Genomic DNA, 19,892 nt, shown 5'->3' with positions numbered 1-19,892 from the left:
GAGACCCAGTCCTTTACACCGCATCTTGTTGCTTTAACATGTACATTTCTTGGATTCCAAAGACAAAAATGCATTGCAAATGGGGCTACCATAGATTCCTTCCGATTTTAAATCCAACATATAAAGGTTTCAGAAACATCCTCCTACCTATGGCACAGATTTCTGTACCGATTCGAATCTCGCTCCGTGAGCATTTTGTCCTCTCCCGCTGCCTTTCCCCTTACCTGTTTGTGTATGGACGGCAATTTAACAATCTTACCAATAAGCCTAATTTATATTCCTCAGATGGGCCTTTGGGATTCGGTCTCAACAGAATTTTATGATTTTCTCCACAATGTGCCAGCCCCTGGCTGAGTAAGGATGGTGCCCTCGGTTAGAGACAAGTCATGGGAATTAGAAAACCTTGGTTCTGTGTCTCTGCTGACTTGCTGATGGATCACGACGCGACTGTCACAATTCCATAGTCCCCACTGTGCCCTTCTGTACAAGACAAAAGGACAGATTTGTAAAGAGATTTACACGCCTCCTGGAATTCTCAAAAAGCACCTATGAATGTAAAATCCGCTCACATCTGTTCCGGAGAGGGGCTCCTCTACTTCTTATACCCCCATCAGGTGTGTCAATACCTTTACAATTCTGGCCGTATGCAGTTGGCCCAAATTAAGAAACAACATCAAAATATCGACAAGCCATAAAGTGGTGAAATATACAGAAGCATAACGAACCAGAGATCAGGTATGTAAAGATATTCCGATGTCTGAAGATAGGTAGATATGTACCTAGTGGGAATTTCACAAGTTGATAAGATGGTCAAATCTTAGAATAGATTCATAGAATCCCAGGGTGGGCAGAGACTTCAGGAATCATGGAATCCAGCCCCTGCCCAAAACAGGACCAACCCAACTCAACCATCCCAGCCAGGGCTTTGTCAAGATGGGATTTAAACACCTCTAGGGATGGAGATTCCACCCTCTCCCTGGGGAACCCATCCCAGTGCTTCCCCATCCTCCTAGGGAAATCGTTTTTCCTAGTGTACAACCTAGACCTCCCCCACTGCAACTTGAGCCCATTGCTCCTTGTTCTGCTCTAGATCTCCTTGGAATTCTCCTCGTAGTGCAGCCCAATATGCCATTAGCCTTCTTGTCTAGAAGGCCACCCTGTTGACTCAGACGCAGCCTCTCATCCACTGTAATCCCCAGGTCCTTTTCTGCCGAACTGCTACTTAGAAGAATCCCAAGCACTGGTACAGGCTGGGGATGGACTAGCTGTCTCAAGGACAGGTCTCTGCACTTGTCCTTATTGAACCTCATCAGATTTCTTTTGGCCCAATCCTCTAATTTGTCTAGGTCACTCTGGACCCTATACCTGCTCTCCATCACATCTTTCTCTTGCCCTAGCTTAGTGTTTTCCACAAACTTGCTGAGGGTGCAATCCATACCCTCATCCACATCATTAATAAAGATGTTGAACAAAACTAGCCCAAAACCAAATCTTTGGGGCATCCAGCTTGAAACCGACCACCAACCAGACATCCGAGCCGTTAATCACTACCAATTGGGCCTGACAGTCTAACCAGCTTTCTATCCACCTTACCGTCCATTTATCCAATCCATAACTTGCTGGGAGACCATATCAAAAGCTTTGCTAAAATCAAGATACATCACATCCACTGACTTTCCCACATCCTCCGAGCCAATTACCGCATCATGACTTCCTGGGCCAAAAGCAAACTGGCCACCAGGTCCACCCCACTGTATCCTATAAGTTGATGTCTTCTAACAATAGCCCGTGCATGGCATGGATTCTCTCCCAGCAGATTTCAGGATTCAGGGAGAGCACTTCAGAGGGGCTCAGGGCAGGGGGCAAGGTGATTTCTGTTGACCTCTTGAGGACTTCCATCGGAAAACTGGCTGTCAGGCCAGCCTGTAGGATTCAAGGCAAGAGACAGAGAGGGACTTGGTGGCTTGAAAGAAAACTGGCCACCAGGTTATTCTCATCAGCATTCTCCGTCCTGTATTGATGGTTCATGCAGACTCAGGTAGGCCTGGTCTGGTTCCTGACAACAGCTTCATTTCCCATGAGGAGGTGGGGAAGGCGATATGTGGGGGAGAGGGCAAAAGTAGCCAGTGAACAGCAGGCAGCACCAAGCCCCATAAGGAGGCACAGACCCCTAGAACAGCCCTCACCCACGGGCAGCCCCCCCCACACACCAGGGCACCTCTGCCACCTACAACAGCAGTACCCACATAGTGCTTGTTGTCGGGGACTCGAACCCAACGGCCTCGGTTCGTTGTCTGACCGCAAAGAGACAGGCAACACCAGCAAGGTCCGTCGCGTCTTAGAATATTCACCCAAGCAAATCAACCCACCCCCCCTTAAACTAGTTGGAAGCTTCTAGGCTGTGTCTACACTGGGCCACTTATTCCAGAAAAGCATCCGCTTTTCCAGAATAACTTGCCAGCTGTCTACACTGGCCGCTTGCTTTTCCGGAAAAGCAATGACGATCTACTGTAAAATTGTCAGTGTTTTTCCGGAAAAGCTACGCTGCTCCCTCTTGGGCAAAAGTCCTTTTCCAGAAAAACTGTTCCGGAAAAGGGCCAGTGTAGACAGCCCAGTAGTCTTTTCCGCAAAAAAGCCCCGATCGCGAAAATGACGATCGGGGCTTTTTTCCGGAAAAGCGCGTCTACATTGGCCACGGACGCTTTTCCGCAAAAAGGGCTTTTCCGGAAAAGCATCCTGCCAATGTAGATGTTCTTTTTCCGGAAATGCTTATAACGGAAAACTGTTCTGTTTTAAGCATTTCCGGAAAAGGGTGCCAGTGTAGACGTAGCCTTAGTGTTTATGCATCCTTAGCTAACTATGCATCATAGCCTTGAGCAATTAATAATACATCAGCAACTTCCTTATCAGCCCAGAAGACCAGTACCAGGCAACAAGGAGACAGGAAGGTAGGAACACACGGAGGAACAGGGAGTTAAGACCTTGAGGAGACAGCTTGTTAAGATCAGGGACAGAGACAGCTCTTAAAACAAGCTGTTCCTCTTCACAGTAGATACAAGAATGCAGCTTTGCACTTATCTTACTTTTGCAACTTAAGGAAGTATGTAGGGACGTAGGGTGCGCCCCTTGCTTGGCCCATGTCTCTAGTTCTGCTCAGGGACTACCCAGAAACTTTTGTCAGCTTCCTTTTGATCTGTCTTAGCATAACTGCACTAGGCCCAAATAGGCCCAGTCTTCTAGGGCCTAACATTGTGGAGCACAGGGTCCAGGGGGCAAAGCCTCATGCTTGGCCCTGGAGGGTCTGCATCCAGCCCTGAGGGTGGGCTGAGCTTTAGGGGATTGCTCCCGCTCAGAGCAGTGACCCCTGGATGCTGTAGGGGTAGGGGCAGGGTTGACCATGGGGACCATTCTCCCCTGCCTCCCCCTGCATCAGAGAGGCTCCCTGTGGGTTAATGGCTTTCTGGAGACCTGCCCATGGTGGCGTAACAAGAAGTCATACAAGGGCTCCAGTTCTCCTCTATCACCACCTTATCCCTGCTTATACAGATGAGATGATCGCATAACCGATCTCATCAAATGAAAAGATTCCTCCAGCCCTGCCGGACCAGCGACACTCCTTAATCAATGTATCACTCCGATCTTACCCAAAATGTACGCCGTTCCCAACCCTATAAAATCTCAAATGGAAAGAAAGAAAGTGCAAATTGTTAAAGGCAGCAAATACGTACAACAGTTTCAAAGATCTTGGGTCAGGCTTGCAGCAGAGATGGAATAAACAGCTGCTCACCCTACGTGCAAAAGTAAGGATGGCAGGGTGGGGTATTGCCACCTTCCTATCTGCACTGCTGCCTTCCGAGCAGGATGTGTGACCAGCAGCTGCTACTTCGTGGCATGCGGGAATTACTCCGTGGGAGGAACAGGGGGAAGGAAGAGGCAGGGGATGGGTTAGGGTGGGCAATGAGTCAGGTGGAGATCCCCAGATACCAGGGACTAGAAGGGGAGGGAACAGCCTCTTCCAGCCACCGGGATGCTGATGAGCTGGCAGCTGCCTGAGAGAGCCTGGCATGGGAGGAGGCAGCTTCCACTTGTCAGTACCTGCTGCTGGCAGGGAGGGGATGGGGGCGGGGAACAGAGGGGCCTGCCCACGGGTGGTCCAGCTCCAGGGCACCCCCGGCGACAGCCTCGATGCCCCAGTGCCTCGATTCCGAAAGGTGCTCTGACCAAACCGACCTTACAGAAACTGACCATCCACAGGGACACAATTCATGTCACTCTCACCTCCTCGGCCAGCTTTGGTTAAATCCCAAATACCATCCCCAATACGATTTGTGGGTCCCCTTCTCTGAGTGTCATTGTCCTTCCCTACCTAGTGCTGGGATACCCACCAATGCCTTTCCCGCTCATTGAATCATCAGACTGGCTCAGACCAATGGTCCATCCAGCCCAGTGTCCTGTCTGCCGACAGTGGCCAATGCCAGGTGCGCAAGAGGGAGGGAACAGAACAGGGAATCAAGTGATTCCTCCCCTGTCGCCCATTCCAGGTGCCAGGGACACAATCCTTTCCCATATCTTGGATAATAGACATCAACGGACCTATTCCTTCTGCAATTATCAAGTTGGCTTTTTTAACCCCTTTATAGTCTTGGCCTTTGCAACATCTTCTAGCAAGGAGTTCCAAAAGTTGACTGTGCGCTGTGTGAAAAAATACTTCCGTTTGTTTAAACCTGCTTCCAACTTGAAAATATAATAATCTTGCCTAGTTCTTGGAGAACATCTCCACTACGTCCCTGGGATCCCAGAAGTCAATTCCACTCCCGCTCATGCCTGGGGTTATTTTATTATAACAGCTCTGAGCCGTTTGAACTCGGCCCAGACACAAGGGTTTTAGGGACAAGGTGATATCATAATTCCAACACATACCCCAAGTGGCAGAGTTTATCTAGTTAACATATATACGTCTTGAATCTACTTTGATGACAAACTCAGGGATCAGATAAGTACCAACAGCTTTTGTCTTCGCCTTACCTACATGTCAGTGGTATCCGTTCAGGGTATGCCCACTGACCTCAACTAACTCGAAAACGTCTCTTCTGTACTGTCCATCCCCCAACCACGCCAAACCAGAGGATTTCCAAATAAAAAAACTCTTTATGTGGCTCAGTGTAGACGGAATAATGGAATCTGTTATTAACACATTATTTAAAAAAAATACAGGAACGGATTGTTTTCTTTGTTTCTTTTTTCCTAGAACTTTGAAAAAACTTCAGAAAGTTGTGTCATGATGGAGGTTATGATTCAGCAGCAATCACTGGGCATGAAACCCCTGAGCTCAGAGAACTATTTTTGGGGGTAATAGTATGCAACTTTTTCATCAATATCGCCTCTATTGTTGGGATGAAAACTTTGCAAAAGATCTCTTTGGTTGATAAGGCAAATACCCCATTTTCGATGCTGAGAAGTGCCTGTTTCTTGTAAGATGAAAAGAAGGAGGAATCTTGTGGCACCTTAAAGACTAGCAAATCTAAAAGTCTGACACAGCTAATAGAATGTATTCCAATAAAACGGTTCTGTGAAAATCTCCAACTCAAGTTCGTGACACATGGCAACAAAACCTCCAGATTTTAACAGATACATGTCTAAAATTGTTTTGGGGTGTTTAATATCTCACAAAAGTGGGGGAAGCAGAGAAGAAACATTTTGTGTGTGTCAGGCTTTGTATTCTATAATACTGGAATTGAACGAGACTGATCGCACAGTAATTTGCTACACTAAGGGCAAGGCCTATATGTCTCTAAGTGCAACTCATGCAGGAGTGGGCTAAAAAAATATGGTGGCCCACCAGGGTTAGCACCTGGAAGCCCAGTGCTGCTATATTTACCTGCTCCTCCACAGGTATTGGCGATCATCGCTCTCTTGGGCCGTGGATCGCCGTTTTCAGCCAATGGGAGCAGTGGGATGGGGCGCTATTGCTGCTTGGCATGGCTCCCATTGGCCGTGAATGGTGATTCATGTGCCCAACCCTAATCTAATGGAACATTTAGAAACATCTCAGCACCCACCCGTCAGAGCTCAGGATTCGGGACAGCCCAGGGCTGGGCAGCAGGGTCTGTGGGGGGCTCTGGTGTGCACCCCCTGAGCTGTGTTCATAAGGGAGCCACCGTGGCCAGAAATGGAAGGGCAGGGGGTGCTGGTGGGGACCAGTGAACTCTGTCTGTGTGGTGGTGGTGGGGCAGACCTGGGGGGCTGTAGGCTCAGACTGGGGACAGAGGCAGCACAGGGGGTCGTGGGAAGCCCAGCAAAACCTGTCACAACCGAGGCATGTTGGCCCATCTGGCACTGAGGCCTGCGCGCCGGGCGCTGCCTCTCTCCCTGCGGCTGGGCCGGGCTGCTTGTTGCACCGAGGGGGATACTCCGGTGTGTTCACAATTCAGTTTCCCACAATCCACTCCCGGTGCATCCCCCTCGCTAGGCTGGGTTGTGGAGGAACGAAGGAATCGCCTCCCAAAGGGCCTCGCAGGCCTGACCCCGTCACTGCCCACAGCCGGGGCGACTGGCCACCGAAACCAACCGGCCCCTTCCCCGGCCTAACTCCGCTCAGCGCCTCTGACTCTCCTCTCTGATCAGCCCCCCTGGGCCTGCCCCCCCGCATCTCCCAGCAACGCGCCCGGCTAACGGTCTCCCATGGGACCCACTTAAACAACCGATAACGTGCTTCTGCTGCCGGCCCTTAATGGCTGGCGAGGTTTGTCGGCTCCCCGGCCGGCGCGGCGCCGCTCAGCGCTCTGGCTAAGACAGGAGGAGGTGTAATGAGCCAGGAGTCCCCCGTAAATCCCAGGCGGGGGGGAGTTTGTCGTTAGTCGCCTTGTCGCTAATGAGGATGGTTTAATGAACGCAGGATGAAGCAGGGTTTCTAGCTGATGATTATTTGTGTCCTAAGCCAGAGTGAGGGACAGCAGCCTGTTCCACACGACGCTGCCCAGGCTGCGTTCCCGCTGGGTCTGCCTTGTGCATCTCTGACCAGACCTCTCAGCCCAGCCGCAGCCCCAGAGCCAGCACCTCACGCACCCTGGATCTCTCCCCATGGCCACTCCCTGGCCAGCCCCCAGGGATGGCTCCTGTGACAGTCGGTCCCCTGCGCACCACCGCCCTGAGCCGTGTGAGAGCCCCAGCCGGCCCCTCGTCAGCTCCCATCTCCCCGCCCAGCCCACGGGGCTCGCAGATCACACGGACACAAGCAACAAGCCCATCAGGGACCAGGAACCAGGACGTGTTTTGAATCCGAGATTAGTGACCATGATTGTGAAATGCACCCGCACGGCAGTCGATGCCGAGTGACATGCACGTCCCAAGTGTCCCAAGAGGGTGTGTGGGGATAGCTAGATAGATAGATAGATAGAGGGGGTGTGTGGGGATAGATAGATAGATAGATAGATAGATAGATAGATAGATAGATAGATAGATAGATAGATAGAGGGGGTGTATGAGGATAGATAGATAGATAGATAGATAGATAGATAGATAGATAGATAGATAGATAGATAGATAGATAGAGGGGGTGTATGGGGATAGATAGATAGATAGATAGATAGATAGATAGATAGATAGATAGATAGATAGATAGAGGGGGTGTATGAGGATAGATAGATAGATAGATAGATAGATAGATAGATAGATAGATAGATAGATAGATAGATAGATAGATAGATAAGAAGCAGGATAAAGTAAGCACCATTACACAAGGGGACAGAGATAATTAGTAGACAGGTAACATGGCAGATGGACAGCAGTGCGGATGGGCAAGTGGAAGTAGAGACAGATGGAGGATTGGGTGGATGTGTCGGAAAAGGCAGAAAATGGTCGGACTTGTTAATGTAGAGATAGACCACGTGGTGGCCAATCAGGCGGATGGGTAGATGATTATGCAGATGGATAATGGAGAAGTGGACAGATGGACAATGGATGGAGAAGATGATAAATAATAGCAGGAGAAGAGGGAATGCGAGCTCAGATCGATACACACCCACCCCAGGGTCCCTCCGGGCAATGTGACCTCGGGCGGTCCTTTCACTAGCTCAGAACTCAGAAGTTGGTGCCTACACTGGGACTGTCCGCCTGTAGCCTGCCTTCTGAGCCTGCTGTTAGTTGTAGGAGAAAGACACTGGACAGGTCTCTAGCCCCATCCTCACCCACAACCCCTGTCCCAGCCCTTCCCCACCCCCCACAGCTGCTACTGTCTTTCATTCATTCTGGGCTGCGATAACAGGAGTGTGATAAGCGAGACACAAGAAGTCATTCTTCCATTCCGCTCAGTGCTGGTTAGGCCTCAGTTGCCCATTTCCAGTTCTAGGCACCACATTTCAGAAAAGATGTGGAGAAATTTGAGAAGGTCCAGAGAAGGGCAGAAAAAATGACGAAAGGTCTAGAGAACAGGAGCTATGAGGGAAGGGTGAAAGAACGGGGTTTGTTTAGTTCGGAGAGGAGCAGACTGAGAGGGGACATGTTAGCATTTTTTCAGGTATCTAAAAGGCTGTTACAAGGAGGAGGGAGAAAAATTGTTCCCCTTGACCTCTGGGGACAGGACAAGAAGCAATCATAGAATCATAGAATAATAGGACTGGAAGGGACCTCAAGAGGTCATCGAGTCCAGCCCCCCGCCCTCAAGGCAGGACCAATGAGCTGAAACTGCAGCAAGGGAGGTTTAGGTTGGACATTAGGAAAAACTTCCTGCCTGTCCGGGTGGTGAAACACTGGAATAAATTGCCCAGGGAGGTTGTGGAATCTCCATCCCTGGAGATATTGAAGGGCAAGTTGGACAGACACCTGTCAGGGATGATCTAGACAGTGCTGGGTCCTGCTATGAGGGCAGGGGACTGGACTCAATGGCCTCGCAAGGTCCCTTCCAGTTCTAGGATGTGTTGTAGCTCTACAGCCCTGGCTCCGTGGCTACAGGGACACTCACACCGAGGTGCCCACTGGCAGGGAATGTCTCTGTCAGCAGCCGGACATTCCTCCAATGCCCTAAGCTCCCATTTTGCAGAGCTATGAATATTGAACTTTAATAGACTTTACAGAGACTGCGCTCTGGCCTGGCTGGGGTCTGGCCTGATATTTCAGTTGATCATAATTATGTTTTCAATAGTTAATACAATTCCCCCCGTAGGTTTAAAAGTACTGATCTGGGGAAGTCCGAGAGGAAAAGAGAAAACAAACCAAAATGACAGCACCAATATTAAAAAAAGGAGAAACCCAGGTTGTTAGACTGAGACCAACGGCCAAAGCAGTGGAAGGTCTGATACGAAATGCTACCAATAAAGAGTGACATCCAGGATCTCAAACTCACAGCCCACGGGCCATCTGTGGCCAGAGAAGTTCCACATTTTGGACTGTAGGGCTGCGTGCACCTGGTGTCCTTGCAGGCATGGTTGTGTGTCTGCTTAGGGACACGGCCTCAGGGATTATGGGGGGCCTGGTGCAGGGGGGCAGCACAGGCCATGTCCCAGCACAGTACCATGGTACCAGGCATCTTAGAGAAGCTCCACTCCACCACTCCATCCTGGTCGTTCCATTTCACTGAGGAGGCCTATGGACAGGCCGGCTCTGCACACACCTCCTCTGGGCCACAGGGCCGTGCTGACAGCATCACGGCACTAGATGCTGGGAGCTGCTTTAGCCCCACTGCGCTACTGGGGGTTTTTAAATCACTCAGGGGCTGCAGGCAGGGCTCGGTACGAAGAGCTTCCTGAGTGTGGGGGTGAAAGTAGAAGCAAATCCAGCAGTTGGTGCCTCACCTACAATTCATGAAATTTTGCATCGGTATCCAAGGCCCCAACATACCCGGCCAAGGATTTCTGATGCTGTTTTAGCACCTGTGGTTATAAGTCAGCTGAAACCTAGCCCTGCAAGGGGATCTTCCTATGCAGATTCCTGGCATAACTGCCGTGGAACCCGGCTCTGGAAGCCCCAAAGGGCTGGAATTCCAGCTCTCTCCCCACAGGAGAGTTCCAGAGGGCTGGGGGGATTCCCTGCCCAGCCTTGGTGGAGGCAGGGCTGTCCTTTTCCCTCCCCTCATTCTGACGGCTTGGCCCGGAGCTGTGTCACATGGTTCAATCGGCTGCTTACATGCTGGGAAAAGTCCTGAGCTTGAGGGGCTCTGGCTGGTGCCGAGAGGGGATCAGAGCCCAGAAGCCCTTCAGCCTGGCTCTGTCCCCCAGTCCCCTCTCCACCTTCTACCTTGTGTATCCCGCCACGGCTGGGCTGAATCTTGCCTGGGGGGCCCAGTCGAGGGACACCCCATCTGTCTCCCTGTCCAGGGGTCTCTCACAGAGTCAGGGTCACGTCCACTAGCGTTAAGGGGTGTCTGAGGTTGTGGAGAATCCAGCTTGCTCAAGTGGAGATGACTCTATGGCAGAGTCTTGTCTCCTGACATTTTTTGCTGTGGAGGGAATGTCCACAGATACCTCATCCATGTCAACACCATTGGAACCTATAGATTCACCGGGTGGCCAATTTGCTTTTAGGCCAGCAGGTCAACCCTTTGCATCCACTGGGGTTGACCTGGTGGCTGCTTTGTTTTTAGGCCAGCAGGTTCACCTGTAAGATTCAAAGGGGTTGACCTGGTGGCCAGTTTTCTTTGGGGACAGCAGGTGAGCCTATAGGATCCAATGTGGTCAACATGGTCGGTGGGTTTTTTTAGATCAACAGATCAACCCTTAGGATTTAAATAGGGTTGACCTGGTGACTTTTTTGGTTTTAGGCCAGCAGATCAACCTATGGGAACCAATAGATTTGGCGTGCTGGCCCAAAACTAAAGGAGCCATCTGGTCAACCACCTTGAATCCTAAGGGAGTTGATTTGGTGACTGGTTTGTTTTTTGGCCAACAGATCAACTTTTAGTATCCAATGGGGTTGACTTGGTCGCCAATTTGCTTTTGGGCCTGCAGGTCAACCCACAGGATTCAATGGAGTCCACCTGGTGATTTGTTTGCTTGACCCTGACACATCAGGAGCATTGGTGTTCCCCCTTTCTCTATCCCTTGGGATGGGGCTAGGGATGGGCTAGCATCCTCGCAGGCTTCCAGACCCACAGACTGTTTTGAGAGTCTCTCAAGGGAATCTTGGCTCCTATGTGTTCCCTTTCGCAAAGGAGATTTAGACTCCTGAATCAGTTAGGGTATGTCTACACTACCCCGCTAGTTCGAACTAGCGGCGTAATGTAGGCATACCACACTTGCAAATGAAGCCCGGGATTTGAATTTCCCAGGCTTCATTTGCATAAGCCGGGCACCGCCATTTTTAAATCCCGGCTAGTTCGAACCGTGGAATGAGGAGTACAGCTAGTTCGGATTAGGAAGCCTAATCCGAACTAGCTACTCCGTGCCGCGTGTAGCCGCGCGGCACGGGGTTCGAACTAGCCGAGATTTAAAAATGGCGGCGCCCGGCTTATGCAAATGAAGCCTGGGAAATTCAAATCCCGGGCTTCATTTGCAAGTGCGGTATGCCTACATGACCCTCCTAGTTCGAATTAGGAGGGTAGTGTAGACATACCCTAAGGCATTGCAGTGCTGATCCCCTTGGTCGATCTGAACAGGTCCAAAAAGGGTTTTTTTGACTTTGGCAAACATACTAAACAGTTCTAAACAGTGCGATAGCAGGCGACAGTCGGCAGAATGTTAACGTGACTCTTTTAGATATGTCTACCCAGCAGCGTTATTTTGGAACAATGGACATTCTTCCGAAATTACAATTTGAGCCTCTATGCAGCAATTCCGTTACGACAAAATAAAATTGAAATAACGGGCAGCTTATTCCGACTTTTCTACACCTCGTTCCATGGGGAATATCTCCTCTTCTGAAATAGCTATTTTGAAATAGCGCGAGTGTGGATGCTCCACTGCGGCTATTTCAAAATAGCCCCTCCCCAGGGCCATTCTAAATTATTCCTCCCCAGTGCCTCCTGGGGCTCTAAATGGAGGTAGCACATCCACATTAGGGGAGCCTGCCTCAGACTGATTTTGAGGCCTCCTTGCAGTGAAGATTTGCTATTTTCAAATAAGCTATTCTGGAATATATCTTCCGGACTGGCTTATTCCAAAATAAGCGTGCTGTGTAGATGTACCCTCTGTTGAAAAGCTCCCTTTTCTCTCTTTTGCCCTCTCGAACTGAGGCACAGCATCACAGAGATGCAAAGACTTGGCCATTATGTGACTTCTCAAGATCCGTTCCAGCCCTCACATTAGTATGTGACCCTCACACATAAGAACGGCCACTTTGGGTCAGACCTGCATGAATTTATCTAGTTCTTTTGGAAAGTTGTTAAATCCCTCGTCTTCACCACATCCTCTGGCAAGGAGTTCCACAGATTGTCTGTGTGCTGTGTGAAAAAAAAGACTTCTTTTTGTTTGTTTTAAACCTGCTGCTTCTTCATTTCATTTGGTGACCCCTACTTCTTATATTGGGGAAACAAGTAAATACCTTTCCTTTTTCACATTCTCCATACCTGTCATGTTTTTATAGACCTCTATCATATCCCCCTTTGGTCTTCTCTTTTCTAAGGTGAAAAGTCCCAGTCTTTTTAATCTCTCTTAGTATGGGACTTGTTCCAAACTCCTAACTGTTTGTGTTTCCCTTTTCTGAACCTTTTCCAATGCCAGTGTATCTTTTTTTCCAGATGAGCTGACACGGAGCAGTGTGCATCCCTCTGTCACAGGAGTACTTGGTATCTGTATATACTGAAATAGAGAATTAATTAGATGCCATATAGATGGTCAAAATATGAGGCCTATTTCCTTGTTTTTATAGGAATGAGAAACTTCATTGTTGTGGCATCGTCTGACCATCTTTTGGTCTATGTCTAGCAAAGGGAAGGCATCACATTTTGGCATTCACAACTTGGGGAAACCGAGGCAGGAAGCTTAACTAACACACCAAACTGCCCCCTCCATACACAGGGTTTGGCAAAACAGGTCTAATGGAGCACCTATCTCAGGAGAGCAGCCTGATTTCCCAGAGTTTTTTAAACACCCAAGGGAAATCTGAAATTCTGGGGGGATCTTATCTCTAAGGTGTTTGGAAGGGTGGGTGGAGTACAAAACAAACCTCCTTATTCAGCCGACTTGAGCTGTGGTTCATTAACAAGGTAAGTAGGGGGTAAAGCTACTTGGGTGATGCTGGAAATGGATTCTAAACAGTGACAATATCTATAGAATTTGCCCTCGTCGTTTGGTTTTACAGAGGCAGATTCTAATTTCTATGAACAACGCTTCACACCACTCCAGCAGTCAACTGGGGGATTAAAATTTTAAAGTCCCTTTATACTGCTACAGAGATGTAAAATTACCTTAATGGAAACTCGAACTGAATGCAAAATATTCCTATATTGGCTATAAATGTAAGTGAGGAGCAACCAAGATAAAACACTTTATGATGCATCATTTTTCAGCAGCCAAGACTACAGTGCGTTATTCAGAGTGAAACCCATTGTGATTAAAAGTGGTTGGTATTAACAAGCTCGTGAGAAGACACGGTAAGTGAGTACCACTAGTCAGAGCCGTCTATCCTGGAATCTTAGTTTAAAGTAAATATGTTGAAAATAGCTTTTCCTTCCCTGGTAATGTGAGCTACCTGTGAGCTACATTCAAAATATTTGTCCCCACACCAGAATGGAAAGAATGAAAGAGTTTCCGCTCATATTTGTAATGTACAGGAAGTCCCCGGGTTACGTACAAGATAGGGACTGTAGGTTTGTTCTTAAGTTGAATTTGTATGCAAGTCAGAACTGGTATATATTGTAGGGGAAACTCTAGCCAAACATTTCTCCAGAGCTCAGTTTTATTCTCCCACACCTCACTTCCCTCAGTCCTTTATTCTCAAGCTGAGGTGTCTGCTGAGAAAAGCCGCTCCGCGTCTCCCTGGTCTGCTGGGGGGGGCGCTAGCTTCGCGTCTCCCTGGTCTGCTGGGGGGAAGCAGCTAGTGTGGGGTTGCCTCACCCCGTTTGTAAGTAGGGATCCGATGTAAGTCGGATCCATGTAACCTGGAGACTGCCTGTACTATAAAGATTAGGGCGAACAAAAGGAAATTGTGTATTTTGTACACTGCATACAAAACTGGTTGTGTGTTTTGAATTTGTCTAAACCAGCATTTTTTCAGGTTTTTATCCAAGCAATAAAATCCAGAAATTTTTACAATGAGTTTTTACAATTGATTTTGCAGGTACTGATTAACACAGCGACCCCACTGAGTAAGTTTTCAGTGAAATAAAAAGTTAGAGTTTCAATCAGTTTTTTTCTCGAGTCCCCAGAAACTTCTTGTTCTTGCAGATGTGATTGTTGATGAAAACCCCGGCATGAATTTATTTAGTCATTTCCAAAAAGCAAACCCCTCAATTTCATTGAAAAGACAGTTTCCATCAATAAATGTGTTGACAGAAAAGTGTCAGGCACATCAAAGGCATTCACTCGTGAAATTTACTGGTATAGTAATTTCACTGAGACAAACAGGAAATATATAGAATCAGCGCAGAGGACACAGACAGGAGAATCGCAGCTCTGGTGTGTTATACTCAGCTGTTTGTGACATGGTAGAAGTACATAGAATATCAGTGTGAGTTCTAGGTGCTTTTGGAAGCATTGGGTACCAGGCGATGTTTGGTGCATTATTTCAAATTTGTTAAACGACTGTTGTGGATCTCTAAGGGTTTGAGCCCAGGGGAAACAGGTTGTTATTATGTGTAAGGGAAATTGAAAAGTAATTTTCCTGTACTTCTGGGAAGCTTTCTTTGTTGTTTGTCTTTTAGCACGCTTGTCTTTTCAGGTGTAAGCCTTTTAGAAGAGGGGTGATCTTCTAGGCTATGTGTGTGTTGCTTCGGGCATAAAGGGCTCCAGGCCCTAGCTGTGACCTTAAGGTTCAGCCAGAAGAGACACACAGGCTGTGTCTAGACTGGCAAGTTTTTCCGCAAAAACATTTGATTTTGTGGAAAAACTTGCCAGCCGTCTACACTGGCCGTTTGACGATCTTACATGAGATCGTCAGTGTTCTTGCGGAAATTCAGTGTCCTTGTGGAAATATTGTGCTGCTCCCGGTCGGGCAAAAGCCCTCTTGCGCAAATCATTTGCGCTTGAGGGCCAGTGTAAACAGCACAGGACTGTTTTCCGCAAAAAAGCCCCGATTGCGAAAATGGCGATCGGGGCTTTTTTGCAGAAAACCGCCTCTAGATTGGCCACGGACGCTTTTCCGCAAAAAGTGCTTTTGCAGAAAAGCGTCCTGCTAATCTAGACGCGATTTTCCGAAAATGCTTTTAACTGAAAAGTTAAAAGCATTTTCGGAAAATCATGCCAGTGTAGACGTAGCCAACACAGTAAATCTTAAACATAGTGTCTAATTCCTAATCTTGATTTCTTGTTCCCGAAGAGTTGGGAGAAGTTTTCTAAAGAGCCTAAGAAAACGACGGGTGGCAAAACAAGAATTTCATGTGAGATATAATCAAAGTGTTTCACATTGGGTTTTGGTGTGGGATGGAAAGAACAGGAGACCTCTCAAAAATGCTGTCATCAAAAGACAGAATGGTGGAGACCACCATTCATCAGCCAAGTGGTACACCCCAGTAGGTGTCTCCAACGGTCTTGGTTTCATGCTTGGGAGAAGCCAAAACTTCTTCCTCTTATCAGACACCACCACCAGTGTGGTGCTCTGGCATCTGTTCTGCTCCCTTCGGTGTTGATATCCATTCGGCTGCGTGTCATGTGTGTGCTCTTTCCGAATGCTGTGCAGGCTCTGCACAGGTAGCCAACACCGCAGACTTCTAAGAGCCCCCAATGACCACAAATCAGACCAGATGCGAAGGCGCTGGAACCAGGTTTATTGTCAAATGACTTACGGTCTTTAGCATCCTGAGTATCTAGACCAGACGTCAACAGTTTACACGAGCACATACGCAAGCCCTGGCAATGGACTCAGCTTAGTTAGCGGCCAGGAGTTTCTGCTATCCCCTCAACTGGACAGCCTCTCTCAGATACACCTTTATACACAGAGACAAACAAGTCACACATCACTTCTTACGTATCAAGGTTCCATCCTTAAATGTATTTGGTTGACAGCCCCTGACGTACTTAGATACCTCCCATTACTTGGTACATGGTGGTTCCATCAAAACATCCCTATCCGTCATGGTGTTGTCCCAACCGTGAACTGAACCTGGGTCGGTATGTCCCAGTTATCTATGAGGAGTGTGCTGGTACCGAGCTGTTTCTGCAGCGAGAGGTTCTGTTATCATCCTCCTGGGATATTTACGTGCATGGCCTGTGCCTAGTACCTCCTAGGTGTGTGTGTTTCTGTAATATCAGCAGCCCTGTCCTTGGCAAGTGTCCATGAGCAGGACCTGCCTTTGCTCACAACTTAGCTTTGCTTTATGGTAGCAAAGCATTGATTGTTGTTCAGGCCTTAGGCCTCACACCAGACCTCCATTATCAGGTCCTCTTATTACTACACTTCCCTATCTGCATCCCTCCATTGTCTCTTCAGTCTCCTCTTGATAAGGTTGGTTCCTTCTGGCTGCCATGGCCTATGACCACTGTCAGCCCATGGGTCACCCATTCTGCTACAGGTCTCATGAACAGTATCTTCTGTGACCAGCCCCTGTCTCTTGGTTGGATGGATTCCTAGCTCTGCTGCCCCCGTCAACATCCTACTTCTTGTTCTGTTGCAGCTATTATCCATCATGAAAAAATTAAAAAACAACTAGAATAATCTGGTAGCACCTTAGAGATGGACAACCCACTTCTTCAGATGACTGGAGCATTAAAAGTCCAGATCCAAGAAGAAAGAAAGAAAGGGGGGGGGGGGGGAAGGAGAGAGAAAAGGAGAAGAAGAAAAAAAATCGGGCTCATTTAACTGCACAGCCACTAATGCGATCTATGCCAGTAATGCCCCACTGCTTTGTATATTGGCCAAACTGGACAGTCTCTACGGGACGGAATTAATGGACAAATCAGATATTCAAAAAGGTAAAAAACAGAAACCTGTTGGAGAACAATTTTACCTGCCCGGGCAGGTGAAATTGTTCTCCAAGACACCCTGTTGTTCAGGCCAATTCTACAAGCCACTACACAGGAGAGGGCTGGAACTTAACTTCATTTACAAGTTTAATTCTTATGCAAACGGAATGAACGGCTCCCACACTACCTTTCACATCCTAAAGATTCAACCAACCACCCAAACAATGGAGGTGCTAAATGTTCTTATCAGCCTCTTGTAACTTGAACAATTTACTCACTCTCTTTTTTCTTCTTTTCTCTCTTTTTTCCCCTCCCCTGTCCGTTATTTATTCTTGGATCTAGACTTCTAATACTCCAGTCATCTGAAGAAGTGAGTTGTGCCCACAATAGCTCTTGATCCCATTTATATGCTTAGTTAGTCTAGTAGCACCTTAAAGACTATTTGCTGGTTTTTTAACATTTTTCCTGTTACAAACTAACTCGGCTACCCTTCTGAAGCTTCATTGTCCATCAGGTTTTTTCTGACATAGAATCCTGAGTAGTGGTCTGTGTGTTGACTTAAGCCTCATGTAGCTATACCAGATTTCATCTTTGCTATAACATGGTACTTGGTCCTGCCATGAGGACAGGGGACTGGACTCGATGACCTCTCAAGTTCCCTTCCAGGTCTATGAGGCTGTGTCCAGACTCAGGGGTTTTTTCGAAAAAAGTAGCCTTTTTTCGAAAAAACCTCACCTGCGTCTAGACTGCAGCCGCGTTCTTTCGAAATTAAATCGAAAGAACACGGCTTTTCTTTCGATGGCGGTAAACCTCATTTCACGAGGAAGAACGCCTTCTTTCGAAAGTTCCTCTTTCGAAAGAAGGAGTTCTTCAATGTAAATAGGGCTTCTTCGAAAGAGAGCATCCAGACTCACTGGATGCTTTCTTTCAAAAAAGCAAGCCGCTTTTTCGAAAGTTCAACGTGCAGTCTAGACGCTCTCTTTCGAAAGAGGCTCTTTCGAAAGTATCTTTCGAAAGAGCCTCTTTCAAAAGAGGCTTGCAGTCTAGACATAGCCTGAGATAGGTATATCTCCATATATATATATTCCCCCTGGGGTCATGGATGATGGGCAGCAAAGAAGAGAAAAGAATAAGCTGAAAACGTGAAAATGAAACAACTTGGTTTCATTGGTGATGCAAAGCAAACTCTTCCTGTGAATTTTGTTCCTTTACTTGATAAGCCTGGATTTCCTTCTCAAAGGGTGTGACTAGACTACACCTCTCTGTCGACAGAGAGATGTAGATTAGGCACATCAAAATTGCTAATGAAGCCGGGATTTAAATATCCCAAATTTCATTAGCATAAAAATGGCCACTGCTTTTTTTCAATACGGAGTTTTTTTGAAAAAAAAATGGCGGTCTAGATGCAGATCTGTTGAAAATAAAGCCTTTTTAGACAGATCCTGTATTCTTGAAAAAATGAGGTTTACAGGATCTGTCAAAAAAGGGTTTATTTTTGACAAATCCGCATCTAGACTGCCGGTTTGTTTTTTTTTAAACTCCGTTTCGAAAAAAGTGGCAGCCATGTTTATGCTAATGAGGCGCGGGATATTTAAATCCCGTATTCATTAGCAATTTCAATGTGCTTGATTTGCATCCTTCTGTCGACAAAGGGAGCTAGAGGAGAAATGTTCGACCTAATCTCTCTTTAGGGCCGGGTCTTTATTTTACTCTGGTTCTACGGTATTCCTGATGGATCCCTGATCTGAGGTGAGCTCTCTAGGAGCGATTGTAGCATGAATAGAGGGGAGATTCAGGAATCTGGGGTTGAGGATCGCTCATCTTTGAACAACAAAGAATGGGACATTTTCAGGAGCACCTCAGTGAGTGAAGACCCTAAATAACAGACTTTCAGTGACAATTAGGCTCCCGGGGAACAGATTTGCAAAGATGAGGCTGCATCCATGCTGTGGTTTGCAAATATGTGTGGCAGTGAAAGGCTTTGGCAATGTGCAGACTTCACCAGAGGGAGTGAACAAAACAGGAAATCATGACGTGATCCCTCTCCTGTCACCCATTCCCAGCTTCTGACACACAGAAGCTAAGGGAGTCCAGTCCTGCCCATCCCAGATAATAGTCATTGATGGACCTAACCTCCATGAATTTATTTAGCTCTTTTTTGAACCCTGTTAAATTTCTGGTTTTCACTATCTCCTCTGGCAAGGAGTTCCACAGGTTGGTTGTGAGTTGTGTGAAGTTATACTTCATTATGTTTGTGTTAAACCTGCTACCTATTACCTCCCAGCTGGTAAGCAGCACTGACCCTAGCACTGTCAGTTTGGTTCTGCCTTGGGGGCAGGGGACTGGACTTGATGACCTCTCGAGGTCCCTTCCAGTTCTAGTGTTCTAGGATTGTGCATGGGAGAGGCATGACTTAGGGGAGTAGAAAGCAATGTCTGGTACCTACTTGGGTACATACCCACGAGGATCAGGCACGTTTTCACGGAGAAGTGCCACACCATCTATATAATTATTTAAAACCATGCTTTGGGAGTGAGCTGTGTATGGACCAGACATACTGCCAAAAGACATGTGCCATGTAAACAGAACTTAAGTGTGTATCGTGATGTCAATGCACGGTATTTTGGATCAGGAGTATACAAATGGGAACAGTTTAGTGAGCAATACAAGTGCACACGTGGTCACCTACTCCACGTTAGCGTCGCACCACAAATGGCCACAAATTAGCACATCACCCAGACATGGCCAGTGCTAGTCCAAACAACAGGACAAGGTGTTACAAGGGGGTGGTTGAACATTCAAAACTGTGCAGCATCTCCAGGTGAGCTCAGCATTTTAACTGCCTGCCTCTAGCATTCTCTCCCATCTTCCCAGATGGACCTCCTGGCAAGTGGAGAAAGAGGA

General features: G+C 47.6%; 1 protein-coding gene across 1 annotated transcript in view; it reads left to right on the top strand.

The window, feature by feature from the left end:
* LOC142821323 (olfactory receptor 11G2-like) overlaps positions 1-5,557 on the top strand; it is a 75,447-nt gene extending 69,890 nt beyond the window's left edge. Inside the window, exon 3 of the transcript XR_012898140.1 lies at positions 5,249-5,557. The gene's annotated coding sequence lies outside the window, so the exon portion shown is untranslated. The remainder of the gene's footprint in view (positions 1-5,248) is intronic.
* The last annotated feature ends 14,335 nt before the right edge of the window (positions 5,558-19,892 follow it).

The sequence above is a fragment of the Pelodiscus sinensis genome, chromosome 30 (genome assembly GCF_049634645.1).
Source record: "Pelodiscus sinensis isolate JC-2024 chromosome 30, ASM4963464v1, whole genome shotgun sequence".
NCBI lineage: Eukaryota > Metazoa > Chordata > Testudines > Trionychidae > Pelodiscus > Pelodiscus sinensis.
Note: the sequence above shows the minus strand (reverse complement) of the source record. Positions and strands in the feature narration are given on the sequence as shown.